Genomic DNA, 22244 nt, shown 5'->3' on the forward strand with positions numbered 1-22244 from the left:
GAAACCTAATAAAAGCCCCTACATATTCTAAACGGGTACCAGTACCCGTAATACCCGTACTTGTACCCGAAAGTACACGTACTCATAATCAGTAAATCTAGGTACCCATACCCATACCAAGTAGACATCTAAGGGTACATGTACGGGTACAGGTACATGTACGAATACTGAATAGGTACGGTACAGATATTTAGGAAAAAATGCTCATCCCTAAGCTAGAGCCAATAGGTTCTACACAACAATCTAGCAATGGGCTCGACCACTAACAAATTATAAACACGATCAAAATTAAAACTAGAACCCAGCAAAACACTATCAACCAATCGAACTACATAAATATATTATACTTGCAACAAATAAAACAACATTATATACCATTATATATCCATATACGTATGTACTACTAGAATTTGTAATTTATAAAATCTTAGTATAAGCAGTTAAATACCAAGCTTTAATAAAATTTAAATACAAATACACTTTTCATTCTTAAAGCTTCATATTTTTTTAAAAATTACCATTACTTATACAAAAGTTACATGTAGTCAGCTTCTATTACATGTCTATATAGTTTTACAAATTTCATTATTCCTACAAAAAATAATCTTATAACCTACCCCTAAATGACCTACTATCACTCTTTTACCTTCTCAAAATGGGAAATTTTCTCAAATAGGAAATTTACCTTTATGGTGTACTTAAAAAAATAAGTATTTATATGGGTACCTACCGTACCTTTACTTACTTTTATTAAGTTTAAAAAGAGAAAAAAGAGACATACTTTTTGCTCTCCCAAAACGTTGGTTTTGTTGGCCATCGTTGTCCCATTTTCCGGTTATACTTTGCTCAATGCTGCTTTGTTTGATATGGGTTCCTTCGGTGTAGACGATCAATTTTGGTTCTCTTGGTGTAGACGAACGATATCGGTGTAGATGATTGATTTTGGTTCATTTGCTGTGAAGACGTGTGACACATCGATTTTATTCAAGTTTTATAATGTTAGTTTGTTATTTTTTATTATGTGTTGCCTTTTCATTCACATATAAATTAATGGAGAGAAAGGTGAAAGAGAAAAAGAAAGTGACAGAAAATTAAAACTGTTTACCATTCAACCATTTTTCTTGAAACATGTGAAAAGGTGATGTAATCATTTGAGCTCATTAATAGAAAAAAAAGAATCTCAACCATCCATTTGATACATCAATGGCTCATATATGGTTTTCAATTCTACGGTGATTTTTTTTAACCATCCATGTATGTGTGTATAACTTAATCAGTCCTATGTATCATTGACTCAAAGGTTATAAGACCATCTCAAGAGATGGTGTTTTGTAGGTGTTTATGTTTTTCAAATGGCAATAGGCCCGCAAAATATATCATCTCTCCTATTTTCTCTTCTCTCTCCTTCTACTCACCTCACATATTTATTCTTAATACATTTTTAACCAATAATCTTAATTACCCTATCTCCTCACATCATATCTTAACTCATCCACATTACCATTTTTTTCTTAAGAATCTCTTATTGTAGATGCTCTTAGGGCCGGCGCAAGTGCATTGTTGGGCCAAGCAAGGGCTTGAGGCCCCATAAATATAAAGGCCTCCAAATTTTCAAAAAATAAAAAATAAAAAATTAATTAATATAGGAGGTTTTTGCAATCACGAGCAATTTTGAGACAGGAGAAAAAATTTTTGAACTGAATTCAATAACTCAGTTTAAATATATTGACTTTTGAGGTTGGTAATTACTTTTATCCCTATTTAATATTTTATTTGCCAATTTTAACACCAAAATTTGCCATAATTAGTCATTACTATCCAATTTATAATCTGTGAGCTTGTATTTGTTTCTTAGAAACTTAGTTAAACATTACACATTAGAACCATTAGTTGAATACTTAAATATTATTACTAACAACTTAATGCCAATTTGAAAGCAAAAAAATTAATTTTGTGTAAACATTGTTCACACACAAAAGATATGTATTTGTTAGAACTATAGCTTTTTTGAGACTTTTGATCACATGTGTGTGTGTGTGGGGGGGGGGGGGGGGGTGAGTTTTCTTTTTTAATCTCAATAGGGGTTGTCGACATTAGTAGCCGGTAATAGCCCCAAGAGGGGTTGCCACCGTCTAGCCTACCTCGGCCACTTAATCACCACTATTAATGTTGATAACCCCTCTTGTGATTAGAATGAAAACCAAACAACCCCCCCCCCCCCCCCCCCAACATGTGATCAAAAGTCTCAAAAAATCCCTAGTTTTTTAAAAAAACACCACGCATACCTTTAAAGAAAAGTAACGCTACCAACTATAAACGTGTTAGTTTATAGTTGTCAATCTCTAACCAAGCTAAAGGAGGAGATTTTATACATAAAAATAAATTTTTGAAAAAGCCTCCAACTTGATTGTTAGCTTGAGGCCTCCTAAAACCTTGGGCTGCCACTCAGTGTTCTAAGTTGTATATGTATTATATCATCGGGGATCCCAACTAGTTTATAAACCTGGAAGTAACGCAAGGTTAGGTTTTAGCGTACAAAAAATATGTTAGGTAGCAACAATACCTACAACAACAAGGCGGTAGTGGTCAGCCATGGTTGCTTATCAACCGTAAATGGCTATGATGATGCTTCGCATTTTGGCGTGGCGGCGTAATTTGCAGCCATCATGCGGACCTAAGCCTCGGGTTGACAATTTAGCATATAAATTTTACGCACCGCTTATGTGATAATTGTTGTTGGTTTCAGCCGTCTATGGTGGCCGTGGCGGCTGATGCATTGCATGTGTTGCGGAAATTGGGGAGGTTATGTGGCTCCGTCTTCGATGTATAAAAATGAAGCTTTTTAATTAATAATGGGTCAGTTTGTGTGAGTAAATGGGAAGGCCAATGTTTGTATTTTTTTCTTTCTTTTGTGTCAAATGGGTTAACTAATTCATCGGCTATAACATAATTTTATAGCACTTTTGGATGTTGAGGTTAGTTTGGTGTATGCTTATGTGTTTGCTCCTCATTTGTGTTGCTGTATTCAAGTAATGTAGTTGATGTGTAGCTTCATATACATGAAATTTAATTTTATAGTATTCTGTTTCTGTGCTTTTATTGTTGTTGAAATATTTATGCTAATCTTTTAATATTACATTTCTATTTAGAAATATCTATGATAATTTTAATGGTAAAAAAATATACTTGGAAATTCTAATGAAATTTATTTAACAAACTAACGGGTATACATGATACCTGACACATACCTGACGGGTAATGTGCCGGGTATGAGACTGAATTTTACAACCGGGTATGGGTATAGAATTAGCAATACCCGGCCCGAACCCGTCCCATTGCCCTCCCTACTCCTAAGTGCAACGTTCACCTCTTCTTACGTGATACGTCGACAGTAGCAATTGTTCCGTTGTTGTCGTTGGTTTATTAAAAGTGTCACACCCCCATACTAGGCCTAGGCGTGTGACTCGATAGTTGGTACCACATTTGTAAATAAATCAGAGTTACGGTTAATTAGCGGAAGACTTATAAAATACAAGGATCAAAGTTATAAAATATTTACATTACAAAAGTTGGAAACAAGTTCCATTTGTGTTTACTTGTTTTAAGTTTACAAAACCACCATTTTAGTTATATTAACATTTAACAAAATTTATCTGAGCCATCGGATTCTTGAGCCTTCGTCCCTTAGCTCTAATCTTGGTTACCTGCAAAATGTTATAAAAATACGTCAGCAACGAATGCTGGTGAATATGCTGACGCGAAAAACATTTCCTTTTACTTTGTTACCCCTCGAGGGTTACGCGTGCCTCGGCCCATCTTGGCTTAGAAATAACAAAGTTAACACAATATCATTATAAATTCGAGCCTCTACCTGGGTCACCCCAGCAAGACACCGCAGCGTCCCGACGTACTTAGGTACCATGAATATACACAAGGTCATTCTCACTCGAACATACTTTGGTTCGGCCCATCGTGGCTGGAGGTCGTGACCAGGCGTGGTGCGATGTGCCCACCGCATTTTACCACAAATGTAAGGATCCAGACAAACGTATACTACAGCCTGAGGGCTAGGCTTTTACTCTTATTCATAATGTTTTTAGAGACACTTAGTCTCATGTAAAGTTTTACACATAACACGTTTATTTATTTGAAAACAAGTTTGTAAAAGTGGGGCGTATTCACCTTTGATCGGGATCGGTTTCCAACACCGTCCTTGCGTAATCTTTCTTGCTATCTCGCACCTATAGTACGAGTATAACTTTTATTAGTCGGATATACAATCCGGCTTAAGACCTTTAGTCTTATTACCTCGATGAACCTTTAGTTCATTTCTTTTACTTTAAAACCTTTAGTTTTAAAAAGCAATATTTATAAACATTTAGTTTATTATAATTCCCAACGTTTATTCTTTTCTAAGAAACGTATTCTTTTTCTTTTATCATATAAGAATATCTTTATTACTTATATAATAATTATAACAAAGAATCATATATATTTCACACACACACACACACACACACACATATATATATACACTTTATTTTCTTTTCTTTGTTATATAATCTCTTTTTATAAACATCGAGCATAAATCCAACTTAGGGCATTAAGCCTTTATAATATTTTATTATTATTTTAGTCGGGTAGTAAGCCTTACCTTTCCTCGGCTTAATATTTCCTAGATACTCGAGCAACACTTCTACGCCGCTTAGCCTTTCCAACACTCGTCTTGATCGCCACTTCACTTTGGCACGCAAATCGAGGCACCAAATCTTCTCGGCACGCACTTCGAGGGGGTCGCCGGGTTGTAAAAACGTCACCACCTTCTTGCTCGGAATGTCGTCGGGGAGTGGTACGAATATCGAGGTATGGCACGTTTATCGAGGAATCGGGGCACGGTTTTCGAGGCAGATTGTTGGCACGAATTTCGAGGTGTAGAGAGATGTTTAGAGAGAGAGATGTAAGCAGATTTTGGTGTGAATTGTGAAGACCCCGGACCTGCTATTTATAGGCAAAATCTTGGATCCTATCGCGAAACGCGATAGTGTAAGGCCCCGTTACCGGTAGCCCTACTTTCGTGTTGGATTTACTCATAAACGTAGTTCTAAATATCAGAGTTAATTAAAACATTCATGGAACATTAAAAACATTCAAACCATTAGTTTAGTCAAGGGCGCTGTGAACTGTAATTGTGAAAAGGTTGGAAGATCTGGCCAAAGAAGGTGATAGCCCTGTAGATTCGTTCTCATAACCATAATTCTTGTCTTATCGAGCATTCATAGTCATTTAAAAACAAAACATAGTCTTTTAAAATAAAACATCATAACAAAATCTTCAGATGCCAGCTTCGTCCAACTCTGTCATGTGTCCTCCTCAAGCTACCTGCCTCATTCTACTCACCTGCGTGCATACTAAAAGTCAGCTACGCTGAGTGAGTTATAGTTAATCACGTACTCATACAATACCTTCTTACATTTCATACTTAACCTCTTAACTTTCTTTCATACACACATAAGTGCATATACTTTCATTCTTACCTTCATACTTTATTTACATACATAATCATACGTTTTAAAGAGCCCTTCGCCCTATAACCTCACAGATATTATAAGGGTCTGGTCCCTGACATCATAGATATTATAAGGGTCTGGTCCCTAACATCACAGATATTATTAGGGTCTGGTCCCTAACATCACAGATATTATTAGGGTCTGGTCCCTCTTCGTTACCATACAACCATGCCTTTCCTTCGTTTGTTAACTTTATCGCATTCACCGTTTACGGTTATTCCCTTCTTAAGCTGTGCACGACTAACTGTATAATAATTATACGTTTCAGTAAACTATCACTACACATATCGTCTTTCTAGTTTAATCATTACCCTCAACGAACGGGGGTCCGGGGGCAGCGCCCCTGGCAGCGGGGTTCTAGGGGCGGCAGCCCCTAGCGGGGTCCAAGGGGCAGAGCCCCTGGCTGGGGTTAAATTTTATTTTCATTAACTGTCTTATCACATTTTCCATTAGCATTTTGAATCATTGAATAATATGCTACTTAAAAGTTCAAGGGTTTATTTGTAATTAAATCATTCTTTTCTAAGTCCAGGGACCATTCTGTCATTCTGTTAAACTTCTAATTCGTTACTTATCCTTAAAGAACTGACTTACCATGACGAACTGGTTCTTGTAACGAATTGGAACCTTTAACGAACTGGACTCTTAACGAATCATTCCATGTAGCGAACCAGTCCAAGTAGCGAATTGGACCTTCTAATTCGTTATCTACTTTAAAGAACTGGTCATAACGAATCAAGGGTGATTCGTCACCCCTTTCCCTTAACGAATTGAACACGAACTGTAATCAGTTCGCTATGTTCCCATGGACGAACTAGCTAGCGAATCACCTTTAATTCGCTATATTCCTGTAGCGAACTAGGGTTAGGTCAGGAATGTCAGAACATTCCCTGACATTCCCCCTTAACCTCGTACCATTTTCCGGCGCCGCCCTTCCGGCGCCGTCATTGCCGGAAAGCCGCCGGAAAAACGCGATTTCGCCAGAAAAACGGGTTTTAGCTCGTTTTTCACCGTTTTTCGTCCCGTTCAATCCAGATCTGAGCTAGGGTGACTCCTAAGCTCATCATAGGTTCGGTTTATACCCGAATCCACCCGGATCTCGTGACTTAAACTGTTTAACGGTGTCGGCTCGTCGTTTCATGATTATATCTAACGGATTTAAGCTCAAACAATAAAATACTATCATTACCTCGGGTCGGTTCTCGGTTTCCTTCTTGATATCGGTTTAGAGAGAGAGAGAACTAGAGAGAGAATCTTAAGTGTGTGTTTTGGATGGTGTAAGGGATATGTGTAAATGAATTAAATGGAGGATTAAGGGTATATATATTTTTGATCATGGGCTTAAGCCCATGGTCTTTCCTTCATTCCTCCATAACCCAAGTCTATAACCCACATCCATTTACCCAACACAAGTCAATCTCGTATTCTATTCAACTAAACCGATAACGACCAGCTATAAAATAAACGAACTTTATTTTATTAATATAACCGAAAGTAGGATGTTACAGATAGGCTCCTTGTCACCCATCACGTAGCGCGGTGTAGCTCCGCATTGTCACCACGTAGGTCTGCCACGTGTTGCTACGTGGCAGACGGTGTGCCACGTGTTAACACGTGGCGGACGATGTGTCACGTGTTGCCACGTGGCAAGAGGTGTGCCACGTTTGGACACGTGGCAGTCTTCTGCCAGATGTGTCGGGACACGTCATCGTGATACGCGATAACGTAGATCCACCCAGCGATCGCGTATCGCTGTTGACCCTTCCAGAAGGTTTGACCAAGCCCCATCGCGATACGCGATGGCTTGTCCTTTGTCCCCATCGCGTAGCGCGATAGGACAAGAAAATAGATTTTTCATTTTTTTTAACTTTGGAGTTAGAATTTGGCAGGATTAGTCCCTTAGCTTTGGAGAGTTGTCATTTTTGGCACAAAATTCCCGTGATGTTACATCCTCCCCACCTTGAAATAAATCTCGTCCTCGAGATTGCTTCACGAGAATAAGTGGGGGTATTTCTTTCTCATTTCAGACTCGAGTTCCAAAGTATACTCGGGTCCTCGTCGGGAATCCCATTTTACTTTCACTATTTTCAAAGTTCGTCTTTTGAGCTTCTTAATTTTTGAATCTTCGATTTGAATTGGGCGCTCAACAAATTTTAAGTTCTCATTAATTTCAACATCTTTTAACGGCATCGAGAGAGATTCATCGGCTAAACATTTACGCAGATTTGAGATATGGAATACATCGTGTATCCCTTGCATTTCCTCGGGCAGTCGCAATCGGTATGCGACGGTACCAACTCGTTCGAATACCTCGAAAGGTCCAACGAATCGAGGACTTAACTTCCCTTTCTTGCCGAAGCGGACTACGCCTTTCCATGGCGAGACTTTCAAAAGAACTTTATCACCGACATTGAATTCTAACGGCTTACGACGGACATCGGCGTAACTCTTTTGGTGATCACGTGCCGTCTTAAGTCGTTCCCGGATTTGGATGACTTTGTCGGTAGTTTCTTGGACTATCTCGGGTCCGGATAATTGATTATCTCCAGTTTCAGACCAACACACGAGCGTTCTACACTTTCGACCATACAACGCCTCAAACGGTGCGGCTTGAATACTTGCATGATAACTATTGTTATATGAAAATTCCATTAGGGGTAAGTGGTCATCCCAACTTCCACCTAAGTCTATCACGCAAGCTCGGAGCATGTCTTCCAACGTTTGAATTGTTCTTTCGCTTTACCCATCGGTTTGCGGATGATAGGCAGTGCTAAGGTTTAACTTCGTACCTAGCGTTTGTTGGAAGCTTTTCCAGAAGTGAGACGTGAAACAACTGTCTCGATCAGAAATAATGGACAACGGTACCCCATGTAGGGCCACAATATTGTTAACATAGATACGATCTAATTTGTCCATTGAATAAGACTCATTGATGGGTATGAAGTGTGTGGACTTTGTTAATCGATCCACAATTACCCAAATTGCATTATGTTGTCGAGCCGTTTTAGGGAGTTTGGTAATGAAATCCATGGTAATCAACTCCCACTTCCATACGGGAAGTTCGGGTTGCTGAAGCAATCCCAAAGGCTTTTGGTGTTCAGCCTTGACTTTCAAACATATCAAACATTTCGGGACATGCTAAGTGACATCCTTTTTCATCCCGTTCCACCAATAGTTTGCCTTAAGGTTATGGTACATCTTGTCGCTCCTGGGATGCATCGTATATTTAGACTTATGGGCTTCGTTTAATATCTTCTCACGCAATCCTTCAACAATTGGTACCCAAATTCGGTTCCCTATTCTAAGAATGCCATCATCACCTTTGACTAACGAGTCGATGGTGCCATTACGTTTTTCATCAGAGATTTGGTTCTCGTTGATTGCGTGAGTTTGAGTGGATTTGATTTGGTCAACAAGATCGATTTGAAGTTCTAGCCTTAACGCTGGGACTCTTTTTGGCTTTTCTTGCTCTTTACGACTTAAGGCATCAGCCACAACGTTGGCTTTACCTTCATGATAAACTATTTCGCAATCATAGTCGTTGAGAGTCTCCATACAGCGTCGTTGGCGCATGTTGAGCTTCTTTTGATCAAAAATGTGCTTTAAGCTCTTATGATCAGTGTACACGGTAAATCTTACTCCATAAAGATAGTGCCTCCATATCTTAAGTGCGAAGATTATGGCGCCTAACTCTAGATCGTGAGTCGTGTAATTCTTCTCGTGTACTTTCAATTGACGAGAGGCGTAAGCGATTACTTTCTTGCGTTGCATCAATACACATCCCAAGCCGGAATGGGACGCATCGCAAATGACAACGAAGTCTTCAATACCTTCTGGCAAGGCTAATATGGGAGCTTGGGTAAGCTTTTGTTTGAGTATATCGAACGCCTCTTGTTGCTTTCTTCCCCATTCATATTTGACGTTCTTTCGAGTCAAGGAGGTTAGGGGAACAGCGATTTGAGAAAAGTTATCGATGAACCTTCGTGTAAGACCCCAAACCGGTAGCCCTACTTTAGCGTCGGATTTACTCATAAACACAGTTCTTACAAATCAGAGTTCATTAAAACTTTCGCGGAATATAAAAACTTTCTTAAAACATTTCATATCAAAACACGTCTTGTCTTAAAACATCATTTTGCCTTTCAAAATAAACGAAACATTAAACTTAAACATCTTGAGTCTTCCGATGCCAGCCTCTTATTCAGTGCCACGTGTCTCCTCAAGCGAGATGCCTCCTCCTACTCACCTGCGTGCATACTAAAAGTCAGCTACGCTGAGTGAGTTCTAGTTAATCAAGCAACTTATCATACAACCACTACATGCATCATATACGTATCCGAAGACACGTAGTCCACTATCTAACCTGCTTACCTTACCACTTAGCCTCTTATTTACACCTACCACCTTACCACTTTGCCACTTTAATAACGTATAACGTTATGCCACTTTGCCACTTTGCCACTTTAATAACGTTTAACGTTATGCCGCTTTGCCACTTTGCCACTTTAATGACGTAGTCACGTATAGGCTTACCCTACCACGTACTATCGTCATGCCACTATCACTCTTACTACACCCTTGCCACTTCTAACACGCTCTACCTCTACTTATCTACAACATGCTTCATATCATTTACATAATAAGCAAGTCACATCATAGCATACATACACACTAATAACCATTTGGCAATCACTGTCCTTGGCGATGCGTGCAATATCCGAAGATCGTTCACGCACCAACAAGTATTATATAATAGCTACCTCGTATAACATCTATAGCATACACTTACCACTTAAGGTAAGTGTATTCACACTTCACATCGAGTATGCACACAGCCCCGAAAACGTAACAAGGAAATGGGGCTAGAAACTCACCTGAACTCTGCTTCTTCCTTCGATAGTTGTAAATCCCTTCTTTAACTGAGCTCGGCTGACTGTATAAGTTACACGTATCAATACTCGCCTGATTTAATCTGGTGGCCTAGTATTAGCTTACTTTTACTTATCGTTTTTAATTTATTTTCTAATCGAACTTGACTTTAGGCGAAGTTAAACCTTAGGCGAACTTAGCTTTAGGCGAAGTTAAACCTTAGGCGAACTTAGCTTGGCAGGCGAAGTTAAACCTTAGGCGAACTTAGCTTTAGGCGAAGTTAAACCTTAGGCGAACTTAGCTTTAGGCGAAGTTAAACCTTAGGCGAACTTAGTTTTAGGCGAAGTTGTCATCAGGCGAACTTAGCTTTGCAGGCGAAGTTCATCAGGCGAACTTAGCTTGCAGGCGAAGTTGTCAGCTGCAGCTACTGTTCGTCCTTAATCATCTTCGTTTCTTAACCAAATAACTCGATTTAGGTATCCACGGAATCGTCTGACCAGCGCCTACAAACCCCAACCATCAAATCGACCTAACATCGATGTTTAAAGGGTGCGATTTAGGCATATAGGTTACGGGTTCTTTTATCAATCGATTAACCCATCAAATCGTAACCATTTTCAGTAAGTTTAGCTTTGTTGGATTCGTTTTTACCATACAAACACAGATCTATCATTTCTATACTAATCCAAACCTAAACGAACAAGTTCTCGATATAAACGTACCGTAAATGAGTCGAACTACGAACACGAGCTGGTCTTGTTGCTTTGGTTCGTCACGACGATCTAGCACCAACGAGCTCGGGTCCTCGCCTTTGGATCTTGGTTCGGGTTGTGTGTGTTTTGGAGTGTGTAGAGATTAGGATGGATAAATGGATGGAATGGAAAGGATTGGGGTTTAAGGGGGTATTTATACTCCTTTAAGCCTATGGACCGAAGGCCATATTTCCTTTTGATCCATATCTAATCCCATCTAATTATCCTACTAAGTCTTCATATTTTGCTATTATTATTATTATTATCATTCCACTAACTCGTTTATTTCACCCGACAAAATAATATATTAAATATTACTTTAGAAATTTCGGGATGTTACACTTCGATAATAGCCGGTCAATCCCAAAAAGCTTCGAATCTCGGTTGGCGACTTTGGAATCTCCCACTTAGAGATAGCTTCAATCTTAGCGGGGTCTACTTGAATTCCGTTAACGTTGATGATGTGACCAAGAAATTGCACCTCGAAGAACCAGAACTCGCATTTCGAGAACTTGGCTTACAATTTCTCGGCTCTAAGAGTTTCAAGTAACGTTCGAAGGTGATTCTCATGATCGGCCTTAGACTTAGAATAAATTAATATGTCGTCGATGAACACGATCACAAACTTATCTAAGTAAGGCTTACAGATACGATTCATCAAATCCATGAATGCAGCCGGCGCATTAGTAAGTCCAAATGGCATGACGGTGAACTCATAATGGCCGTACCTTGTTCGAAATGCGGTTTTTGGAATATCGTCGGATTGAACCTTAAGCTGGTGATAGCCGGAGCGGAGATCGATCTTGGAAAAGAAGCTAGCACCTTGGAGTTGATCAAACAAATCGTCGATTCGGGGGAGTGGGTACCGGTTTTTGATCGTAACTTTGTTGAGGGCTCGGTAGTCTATGCACATTCGCATGGATCCATCCTTCTTCTTGACAAAAAGTATCGGCGCTCCCCATGGCGATGAACTTGGTCGTATAAATCCTTTCTCGAGAAGCTCGTCAAGTTGTTTCTTCAGTTCTTTCATCTCGGTTGGTGCGAGGCGATATGGAGCTTTGGCGATTGGAGCAGTACCGGGAATGAGATCGATTCTAAATTCCACCTCGCGGTCGGGAGGAATGCCGGGGAGTTCTTCGGGAAAGACATCAGCAAAATCGGAAACAACGGGAACGTCTTTGATTTCTTTGGGTTTAGATTCTTCGGTGACGTAGGCCATGAATGCTAAGCATCCTTGATTTAAACATTTGTTAGCCTTTATCATAGAGATTAGGCTAACTTGGCCAGCGTCCTTATCCCCTTTGATTCGTATGGTACGTTTGTCAGGGGCTCGAAGTTCAACAGTCTTGCTATTGCAAAGGATACGGGCATGGTTGTCGGATAACCAATCCATACCCAATACAACATCAAAACCAGCAAGAGTCATGGGCAACAATTGGATGGGTAAAATGTAACCGGCTAATAAGATTTTTCCGTTTTCTAAAGCTTTGGAGATTTTAACAATTTCACCACTAGCGGTCTTGACGCTTAGAGTTTTATTAAGTTTGATTAAAAGTTCGTTTAATAGACTACAAAACTTATAATCTATAAAACTTAAATTGGCTCCTGAATCAAACAAGACTCTAGCATAGGCATTGTTAACAAGGAACGTACCGGTAATGGTTTTCCGTGTGTCGACCGCTTTCTTGGTATCCAGGATGAAAAATCTTGCATTGCCCTTCTTGGGCTCACTCTTCTGACCGCTACCACCCGCACCACCAGTCGCGGGCTTATTATTGGGGCACTCGAAGCTAAGGTGTCCCATCTCCTTGCAGTTGTAGCAAGTCATCTTCTTCATCCAGCAATCAGCCGTGGCTTGGCCAAATTTGTGACATGACTCACAAGGACGGGGAGTTAGATGGCATCGACCCCCATGGTATTTCTTGCAAGTTTTGCATTGTGGGATGCTAGAGCTGAAGCCAGACCCTCGTTGGTCGACTCCCTTACCCTTGAAACGGGTATTTCCATCCTTCCTCGTATCTTGCATCGACACGACCTTCTTATCTTCCTCTTTGTTGCGGATCATTCCGCCCATTAGGTACCCAGCCAATTCCATCGCAGAGTCGGCGGTTTGAGGCAAGTGCGACCTCACCATGTCACGAATTTCCCGCGGTAGCCCCCATATATAGCGTGTAACTTTGCTGGATTCCGGGGTAACCAGCTGGGGCACCAAGCGACAGTATTCGTGGAATTTGGTATTATACTCACGAAGGTTCGTTCCGACGACCATGTGAGCTAGGAACTTGGTTTGGATTTGGTCTGTTTCATGCATCGGACAGAATTTTGACATTAACAGTTCCTTAAACTCGCTCCATGACAAACTATACATAACCTCCCTTCCCCTACTTAACAATAACGTGTTCCACCATTATAAGGCCTCGCCTTTCAACATCAAAGCCGAGTATTGAATCTTCTCTTCATCCGAACACTTGCTTGTGATTACAATCGTCTCCATTTCTTCAAGCCACCTTACAGTCGTGATGGCTCCCTTATCGCCGTGGAATTCTTATGGCCCATAATACTTGAAGTCTTTGAACGTACATCCACCAATATTAAGCTTTTTGAATTCTTGGCGAACGCCTCCATCAACGTTTGATTCATGTACACTCTCATCTATGTGCGAGGGTCTAGGGCGGGGTTTGGAAACAGATTTTCGGGACGGATTTACAGAATGAGAGTGAGAATGTTTCGTTTGTCGAGACTGGGACCTAGCCATTGATTCTTCCCTAATGGCATCTTTTATCATCTTTTGGATTCGTTCCATAAATTTTTCGGGAATTGGATCTTCTTGTTCTTTTTCAGGTCCTTTTCCTTTTTCTTTTTGTTTCTCGGATTCTTTTCGGGAAACCTCAACGTTATTACTTTGTTGAGACATTTATCTTTTTCTTTCTATTCTTTTATATCTGAAATTTATCGAATTTCTTTATTAAACACACATTTATTTCAACATTTGTATATACCATACATGGTATATACAAGGATTATTACAACACACACTTATATATATACATTCATATCCTATGTATATATATTTTCTTATCCATACAACACATTACAAACAAACTACATTACACACATTTATTAGAGCACACACACGCTTCTTCTCTTGAAATACACCATTACCACCATCATTTCAGTCCTTCAGAAATTTCTTGACAACCTTTGTCAGTTTGTTGCATTTGTGAAGAAGCTTCTCTCCTATCTTCTTCTTCTTTTTCCTTTCCTCAGCCATCTTCTTCTTCCAGTCATCAGTCTCGTGCAATGCGCGATCAAGGTGTTCCTCGTACGATTGTGGAATGACGTCGGGGTATCCATATTGTGGCAGTGGGTCACGGTAACCCATGTAGGTTCCTGGACGGATCGTACACGGGATGTCGCTAACAACGCAGGTGCGGAATCCCTGCGCAGGTAGATACGAGTGTAGAGAGTGTAGAGATCGAACACACGAGCAATAAACCAACCACGTTATATTGATAGCAAACACGTGACACGAGGTCACTATTACAGAGAATATCACGTAACACTCTTAGTGAAAACACTGAAACGAAACCTAAAACAAATCAACCCTAAACTGTTTCGCTGAAACAGTTTATATACACGACAACTTCGCCATTGGCGAAGTTGTCAATAACTTCGCTGATTCAACAAGTTCGCCATAGCGAACTTGTTGACAACTTCGCGTGTTACAAACTAAACATAATCAAAACATAATTACATTACAGACTCGATTACAAATGCTAGACTATGAACTACTAACAAACATGTACCAACAGACTCCCCCTTGGCAGTAGCTTCATATCTTGATCTTCAAATCTTGAGTCTTGTAATCTGCACCTCTACGCGTGCGCCCCTTCTCTTACACATACCGACACTACCCGTTGATATTTCCTAGCTTGATCCTTCCAAGCAGGAATGTAGAAGATCTTCTTCTCGTTGAGCACTTTCAAATCAGCCTGCGACAGATTAACAAGATGCATCGGGTCGTAAACCCGAAGTACTTCTTGTTCATCCTCATCTTCCATTACCGCCTCAGCTGTCTCACAATCCACGTACCACCATTTTAGATCTTTGAGCACGTCCTTGGGCATGAGCTTCATCGGTACTTCTTTAAGGCACCGGATCGGTTTGTACTTCATGACCATCCAAGGTTTTCCATCAACTCTCAGACCTCTATCCTTGTCTTCGACAAGTTTCCCTTTTTGTGGTTTCAGTAGCTCAAACTTTTTCTCTTTAACGCACTCTTTCCACACGATCTTCGCGATGATTCTAGCCATGTTGTCTTCACTTCTATTTACCAATCCCAATCTGGCTAAATCTTTTACTTCACATTCTGGTAGTGTGTTTAGAGATCTCAACTTTCTCAGGAAGTACTGAACGCCATCGTATCTCTTGATCACAAAGAGCCGCAGCTGCTCGTCGTATAACCAGCAGATAATACCTTTCTTGGCTTCCGCGTATCCCTTAATATTGTAACTTTTTCTGAACATCTTAGGGACCGCCGGCTTCTTCGTTTTCACGAACCAGTGGGCACAACCCTCCTTCCATTTCGGTTGTTCCTCCCACTCAGCCTCTTCCTCCACGTTCTCATCACCCAAACCTGGTCTCTCGACCTCCGGAATCTCATGTTCCACGGAGTCATCAACAATCTCACCTTCTTCCAACACGTTTTCAACCGTAATCTGCTCTCCAATCCTCTCGATCTCATCAACTGGCAACACATCATCTTCAATCATAAACTCATCATCCTCCTCATCCAACTCTTTCAATGCGTCGATCACATCTTCAACATCAGCATCATCATCAACCGCTACAACGTCGTCACCAGCTGCATTTGTAGACTCCCCCTCAGTTGTGGAAGCCCCAAGAGCCTGAGAGGTTCTTGGCAGCTCACCACCTGCACCGGAAGGTGCATTGGGATCATCGTCATGATCTTCTCTCCTTTTCGTCCTCAACTCATCACCCCTACAAGTCTTCTCCCCCTGAGATGCCAAGAATGCCTTGAAGGCATCTATCACTCTTCCGTGTTCAACTAGGAGAGCTGCTTGTAGTCGATTGGATTCCACTAGGCTTTGAATGGTCTTTGACTGTTCAGCAACAATCCGCTCTAGCGAAGTAATCCTCTCAGAATCTGATGTAGGCAATGGAGTTGGCGGGACATCAGTAGCAGAAGTGACCGCAGGTGGTACACTTGGTAACCCTGCAGTTGTAGTAATGGTCGACTCAACGAATCGTGCAACTACCACCGGTGGATTAAGCGGTTGGGGTGGTAGAGACACAACTGCTGGTGCCGACGTCTCGACAGCAGTAACCTGTGCTGTGGAAGGAATAAGAGACATACCAGACAAGGCAGGTGGAGCAAAACGTACCAGCCTTGAAGATTCTCCAGCTCCCGAACCCATACCTCTCTGTTCTCTTCTTGAACGTCTAAGCACAATCTGCACTGCCTCCTCTTCATCAACTTCTTCCTCATCCTCGTCCACAGTTCTCGGCCTCTTACCCGTAGTCCTTTCCCGAGACACCATAAGTCGTCTCGCCTCAGCAAACGTTTCGTCCAGATCGGAGTCAGCTACCGAAGTAGCTGCTCTAGTAGCATCCATAGACTGAGGACCCGAGACATCCATATCAAACAAACCATGTCCACCAAAAGCAGCATCTAGATCAACATCTTCAGCAGTAGACACAGCATGAGATACAGTAGCTGGCACAGCAGCAGAGACAACAGTAGATACAACAGGCGCAGCTGATACAGCATGAGGTGCTGCCGCCTGATGTGGTTGCGGATCTCTGAACTCGTCCCCTCCTGCAGGAACATACTCCGGGTTGATGAGATACCCGAATAATGGAGTATGCCTGGGACGCAGCTCAGGCTTGCTACGAGTGCTCGAAGTGCGGCACTGCGCAAAGATACGTTTCGTCACGCATTCGACGTATCTGATTGGGCGTCTCTGTGGTAGCGACGGAGCGACATGATTCAAAATCATCTGCAAGAAACGAGGATACATAGTGAATCGCTCGCGCGCCACAGCCCGTCTCTGACGATCGATCTCGTAGAATATTAGCTGACTAAAAGAATATCTGCGGTTGTAAGTCAGCGCAATCATGGCCGATTGCATCGTCGCGCCCATCCCGTCTGTTCCTGCCTTCCTGCCGGACATGCATACAATCAACACATGCATCAGGAAGCGCCATTGATCCAGCAGAAACCCTTTCCTCCTCTGCGAGTCCCCCAGCGGACCCGAATAACCCATCCTCAAATAAGCTCCATCCCGGAAAGGAGCCACGAACTCCGTTGGGTCATCTCTTGTTTCTTCACCGAACTGCAGAGCCAACCGTATGTCTTCCGAGGAAAACTGTATGTTATGACCATTTACGGTTGCTCGCATCACCGGAGGCTCAGGCCTGCAATCATAGTACACTGTCTGCCAAAAGTCTTCAATGTTAGGCAGAGAAATGGGCAGTGTATTAGTGAGTGCGTGAAAGACTCTTGATCGCAGGAGAAACGTGATAATCTCCCTGTAGTCTTCTACGCCTCGTGCGTCTGGATCTAACGTGATGTACTGGTTATGGGCTGGAAAGAATTGTCGTTGCTCATCACCATCATCACCACCAGCACCTCCAACAGCAGCCATATCTGCACAAAACAAAACAAGTTAGACAGTGTGTAAGCAACTCACAAGTTCGCTAAGTACCACAAGCGAAGTTGTGATTAAAACTATACAGGCGAACTTAACAGTGAGGCGAAGTTGGGAACAACTTCGCTTCAACTGTAATTTCGTCTAAAAACTGTTAAGTAAAATGGTATAGGCGAAGTTGATGATAACTTCGCCGAATCACAACATCGCCACAGGCGAACTTGAGTTCAAGGCGAAGTTACGGATAACTTCGCCACAGGCGAAATTAAGCTTCAAGGCGAAGTTATGGATAACTTCGCCACAGGCGAAATTAATCTTCTGGCGAAGTTGTGGATAACTTCGCCTAAACCTTAACTTCACCTGAATCTGAAACGCCGACTGTTCAGATTCAATGGTTTAGATCCGATGTTTTCGGACCGATTTGACGATATAGCAATGAAGAACAACATATTGTAATGGTGTTAAGACGAAAAGCTCGTCCATGAACACGTAACGTAAGGTTGAAAAACTTGGTTTCGAAGGTTCGACGTCGAACCGGGTAAACCTATAACGAGCGAGTAAGATTGGATGAAATTGACAACACATACCACGAGTATAGTAGAAACTAGAAACACAAGATCGAAAACGAATGATAATAACAAGATCGCCGGAATACTTTGGTTTGATAATATGTTCGCCGGAATTTCGAAAATAATGATACTGTTACTGTATCAAAAGCCTTATATAGGGCAGAGTTGGTTCAGGCGAAGTTACGCTTAACTTCGCCTAGGCGAAGTTAATCACAACTTCGCCCGTAATTTCAAAATCAGCCCTTTAAGTTTGAAGAATCTTGTACTTAAGATTATAAGTTTCCAAAAAGAGTTAAACAAAAATGATCAAGACCCAGTAACCAACAATAAAATAATATTACTACAAAAATAGAAAAACTTATAAAATTTTAACGAAATAAGGGATCAAATTTCAGTCTAGTCAGGGACCACTACGTTTTAGAAAAGATCCTAACAGGAATCATACTAACTATGTGACTGGCACTTGGATCCGTGTTTAGCTGTATTATGACATAGAGAAACAGGTTGTAAGCATGTAAATAACTTAAATGGTTTTCATCGTTTCTGTGATACGGATTAAGGTTCTGTTAAGCTCAAAAATTTAAGTTGGCAACAACTCAGAGATAATGATGTCTTCTATCTATTCTCAAAGCGTATTTGGCTATACCCAAGTCACCCCGAGTTAACTTCGACCCATAGTGTCTGATTAACTTGTAGATACTCGTTGTCTGCTTCCCGTTCTCTTCTTACTCCAGACTTGAGAAGTCTTGATTGTTTCTATATCTCATAAGTACTAAAAATATACATTTTTTTTTTTTTTTTTTTTTTTTTATAAACCAAACATTCTTATTGACTTCGGAGTACTAAACTACTGCAAGTCCCGAATCTGGATCACTGCAGTGTCTTGAAATGCTTTCTTCACGGGAATCAGAACACTCACGGGCTCGTGTATGACTGGGTAGTCGCTTTTCTGCCTATCATTCGAAAAGATATGTGTGAAGACATTCAAAACTCTTAAGAAGTTTCCACGTAAATTCGAGTAGTTTAAGTTAGTATCACATACACTTTTACGCACCATAAAAATTACCATGACATACAATGACTGTTCTAAAGCCTTTTAAGCCTAATAACTTCACTAGTTAAGCACACACAATCAGTATATATATCATTTTCCATGGTTGGATCAATTTTCTGTTAAACACAGCAAAGAACTTCTTACGAAGTAATAGACTTGAAAAGTAATTTCATTTCCCAGAAAAAATTTGATTTCAATCGCCCCAATCACGTCAAAGTCGTCAGGTAAACGGCTATCCTGAAGATCCAATGGATCAACTGGACCGACCACATACAAGTATGTGTCCTTCTTACTAAGAATGACCGACTAATTTTCAGCAACTGAAAGAATACACGTCATAACTGCCCCAGTCACTTTCAGTCTTCCGGTTAATGGCTATCCTCATTTTCTAAGTCGAAAACGAGGACCAAAACATATCCGAGGATATGTCCATCAAACTGAGGTAACCGACTAATTTTAAGCAATAATGACACTTTTTTTTTTTTTTTTTTTAAACAAATCAAAGACATGGTTACTCGGGATTGATCATCCAGTTTAGCTCAATTAGGTTATGAAATCTGGATTTATCAAACGCTTTTGTAAACAAGTCAGCAAAATTTTCAAGTGTATCAACTTTTTCGATCTTGATAAGTTTCTTCTCAGCACAATCCCGTATGAAGTGATGACGAATGTCAATATGCTTAGTTTTACTGTGCTTCACGGGATTGTTAATTACTGAGATGGCGGCAGTGTTATCAATTAAAATAGGAGTGAGTAAGAAATTCAGACCATAGTCGCGCAATTGTTGCTGAATCCACAAAACCTGAGAGCAGCAGTTGGATGCTGCCATGTATTCAGCTTCGCAAGTTGAAATTGCAACTTATGTCTGTTTCTTGCACTGCCAGGAAACTAATCTTCCTCCAAGAAACTGACAGCCTCCTATTGTAGACTTCCGACTCTGATTACAACCTCCATAATCAGAATCTGTATATGCCACCAGTTCAACGTCTCCTCCCTTTGGGTACCACAACCCTAGTTTCGGCTTGCCCTTGAGATACCGCAAAATCCTCTTCACACCTTTCATGTGAGATTCCTTTGGGTTTGCCTGAAAACGAGCACAAAGACAAACAGCAAACATTATATCAGGCCTAGAAGCAGTTAAATACATTAATGAACCTATTATCGCCCGATACAGAGTAGGGTCCACATCTGCATCACCATCTAATTCAGCGCCCAATTTGTGATTGACGCAGATTGGAGTGTCATATGGAGAACTGTCCTCCATCTTGAATCTCTTTAGCACATCATGAACGTACTTCGTTTGATGAATGAACATCCCATCCTTCTTCTGATCAACCTGCAATCCTAGAAAGAAGGTTAGTTCACCCATAGCACTCATCTCGAATCGTTTCTTCATGACAGCCTCAAAATCTTGACACATGGATACTTTTGATGCAGCAAAAATGATATCATCCACGTAGACTTGAACCAGTAGGAAGTCACATCCTTCTCTCTTCACAAACAACGTACTGTCAATCAATCCCCTTTCAAAACCATTTTCCAGCAAGTAGTCCGATAACGTTGAATACCAGGCACGAGGTGCCTGATGTAACCCATATAACGCCTTGCTCAACCTGTATACGTGATCAGGAAAGTCTGGGTCAGGAAAACCCGGAGGTTGCTCAACATACACAACCTCATCAACTTTCCCGTTTAGAAACGCGCTCTTCACATCCAACTGAAATACCTTCATCTTTTTAAATGCAGCAAACGCCAAAAACAATCGAATCGCTTCTAACCGGGCAACAGGAGCGAAAACCTCATTGTAGTCAATACCCTCTTGCTGATTAAAACCTTTAACAACCAGCCTCGCCTTATTTCTTACAATAATTCCCTTATCATCTCTCTTACACTTGAACACCCATTTTGTGCCTATAGCATGCACATTCCTTGGTTTTTCAACCAAGGTCCAAACTTCCATTTTCTCGAACTGAGCCAACTCTTCTTGCATGGCCTCGACCCACGAGCTGTCCTTTAAAGCCATTTGATAATTCTTTGGTTCAATTTGGCTTATAAAGCAGGAGTACAAACATTCGTTCAGTATACCCGTTTCCTTAATGCTTGTATAAACACAGGTGTGCTCATTCAAGCTACTTCTGGTTTGTACACCAGAGGACACATCACCTATAATATTCTCCAATGGGTGATCTTTGTGAATTCTCGTGGTCGGAACAGCACCGACATGCAAATTATCTTCCAAATTTGAAGAGATCTCATCTATGGTTGTTTCTGGCTGAGAGTGAAACGGATTAATAAATTCTTCTTCCGTTGAGGCCGCAGGGGTATCGATAGGGTTTGATGTGGAAGGTTGAGATTTCTCAATCATTTGATGTTGCACTAGATTCTCTTCCTCATCAAGTATCATCTTCGTCACTGCTCTTTCGTCTTCTTCAGAAATTTCCAAATCAGGTACGTTAAACGACTTAAAAAGTTTGACATAGTCGAAAAGCTCAGCAGGTCCATTGCTTGGTTTTGGCGGTTGGTAACTAGTAATGTCGGTGTTACAAACCACCTCCACCTTGCAAGTTGTCGTATTGAAGACCCGTCTGTTGGGAGTCCCAACAACATAACCGACTAGGATTCCCTCATCGGCTACTTCACCAAATTTCGAATTAGTCTTCAAAATCGAACAAGGAGACCCAAATGGTTCAAGACCGCACAAGTTGGGCTTCCTTCCGTGCATAAGCTCGTAACAAGTTTTTCCAAGTCTCTTAACGGTTAAC

General features: G+C 41.0%; 1 protein-coding gene across 1 annotated transcript in view; it reads left to right on the top strand.

Moving 5' to 3' along the window:
* Positions 1-22244, top strand: part of LOC143612000 (uncharacterized) — an 84714-nt gene that overhangs the window by 38550 nt on the left and 23920 nt on the right. The window lies entirely within an intron of this gene.

Source organism: Bidens hawaiensis, unplaced genomic scaffold (genome assembly GCF_021521415.1).
Source record: "Bidens hawaiensis isolate Kalapana, Puna unplaced genomic scaffold, B.hawaiensis_p1.1 tig00032906_1, whole genome shotgun sequence".
Taxonomy (NCBI): domain Eukaryota; kingdom Viridiplantae; phylum Streptophyta; class Magnoliopsida; order Asterales; family Asteraceae; genus Bidens; species Bidens hawaiensis.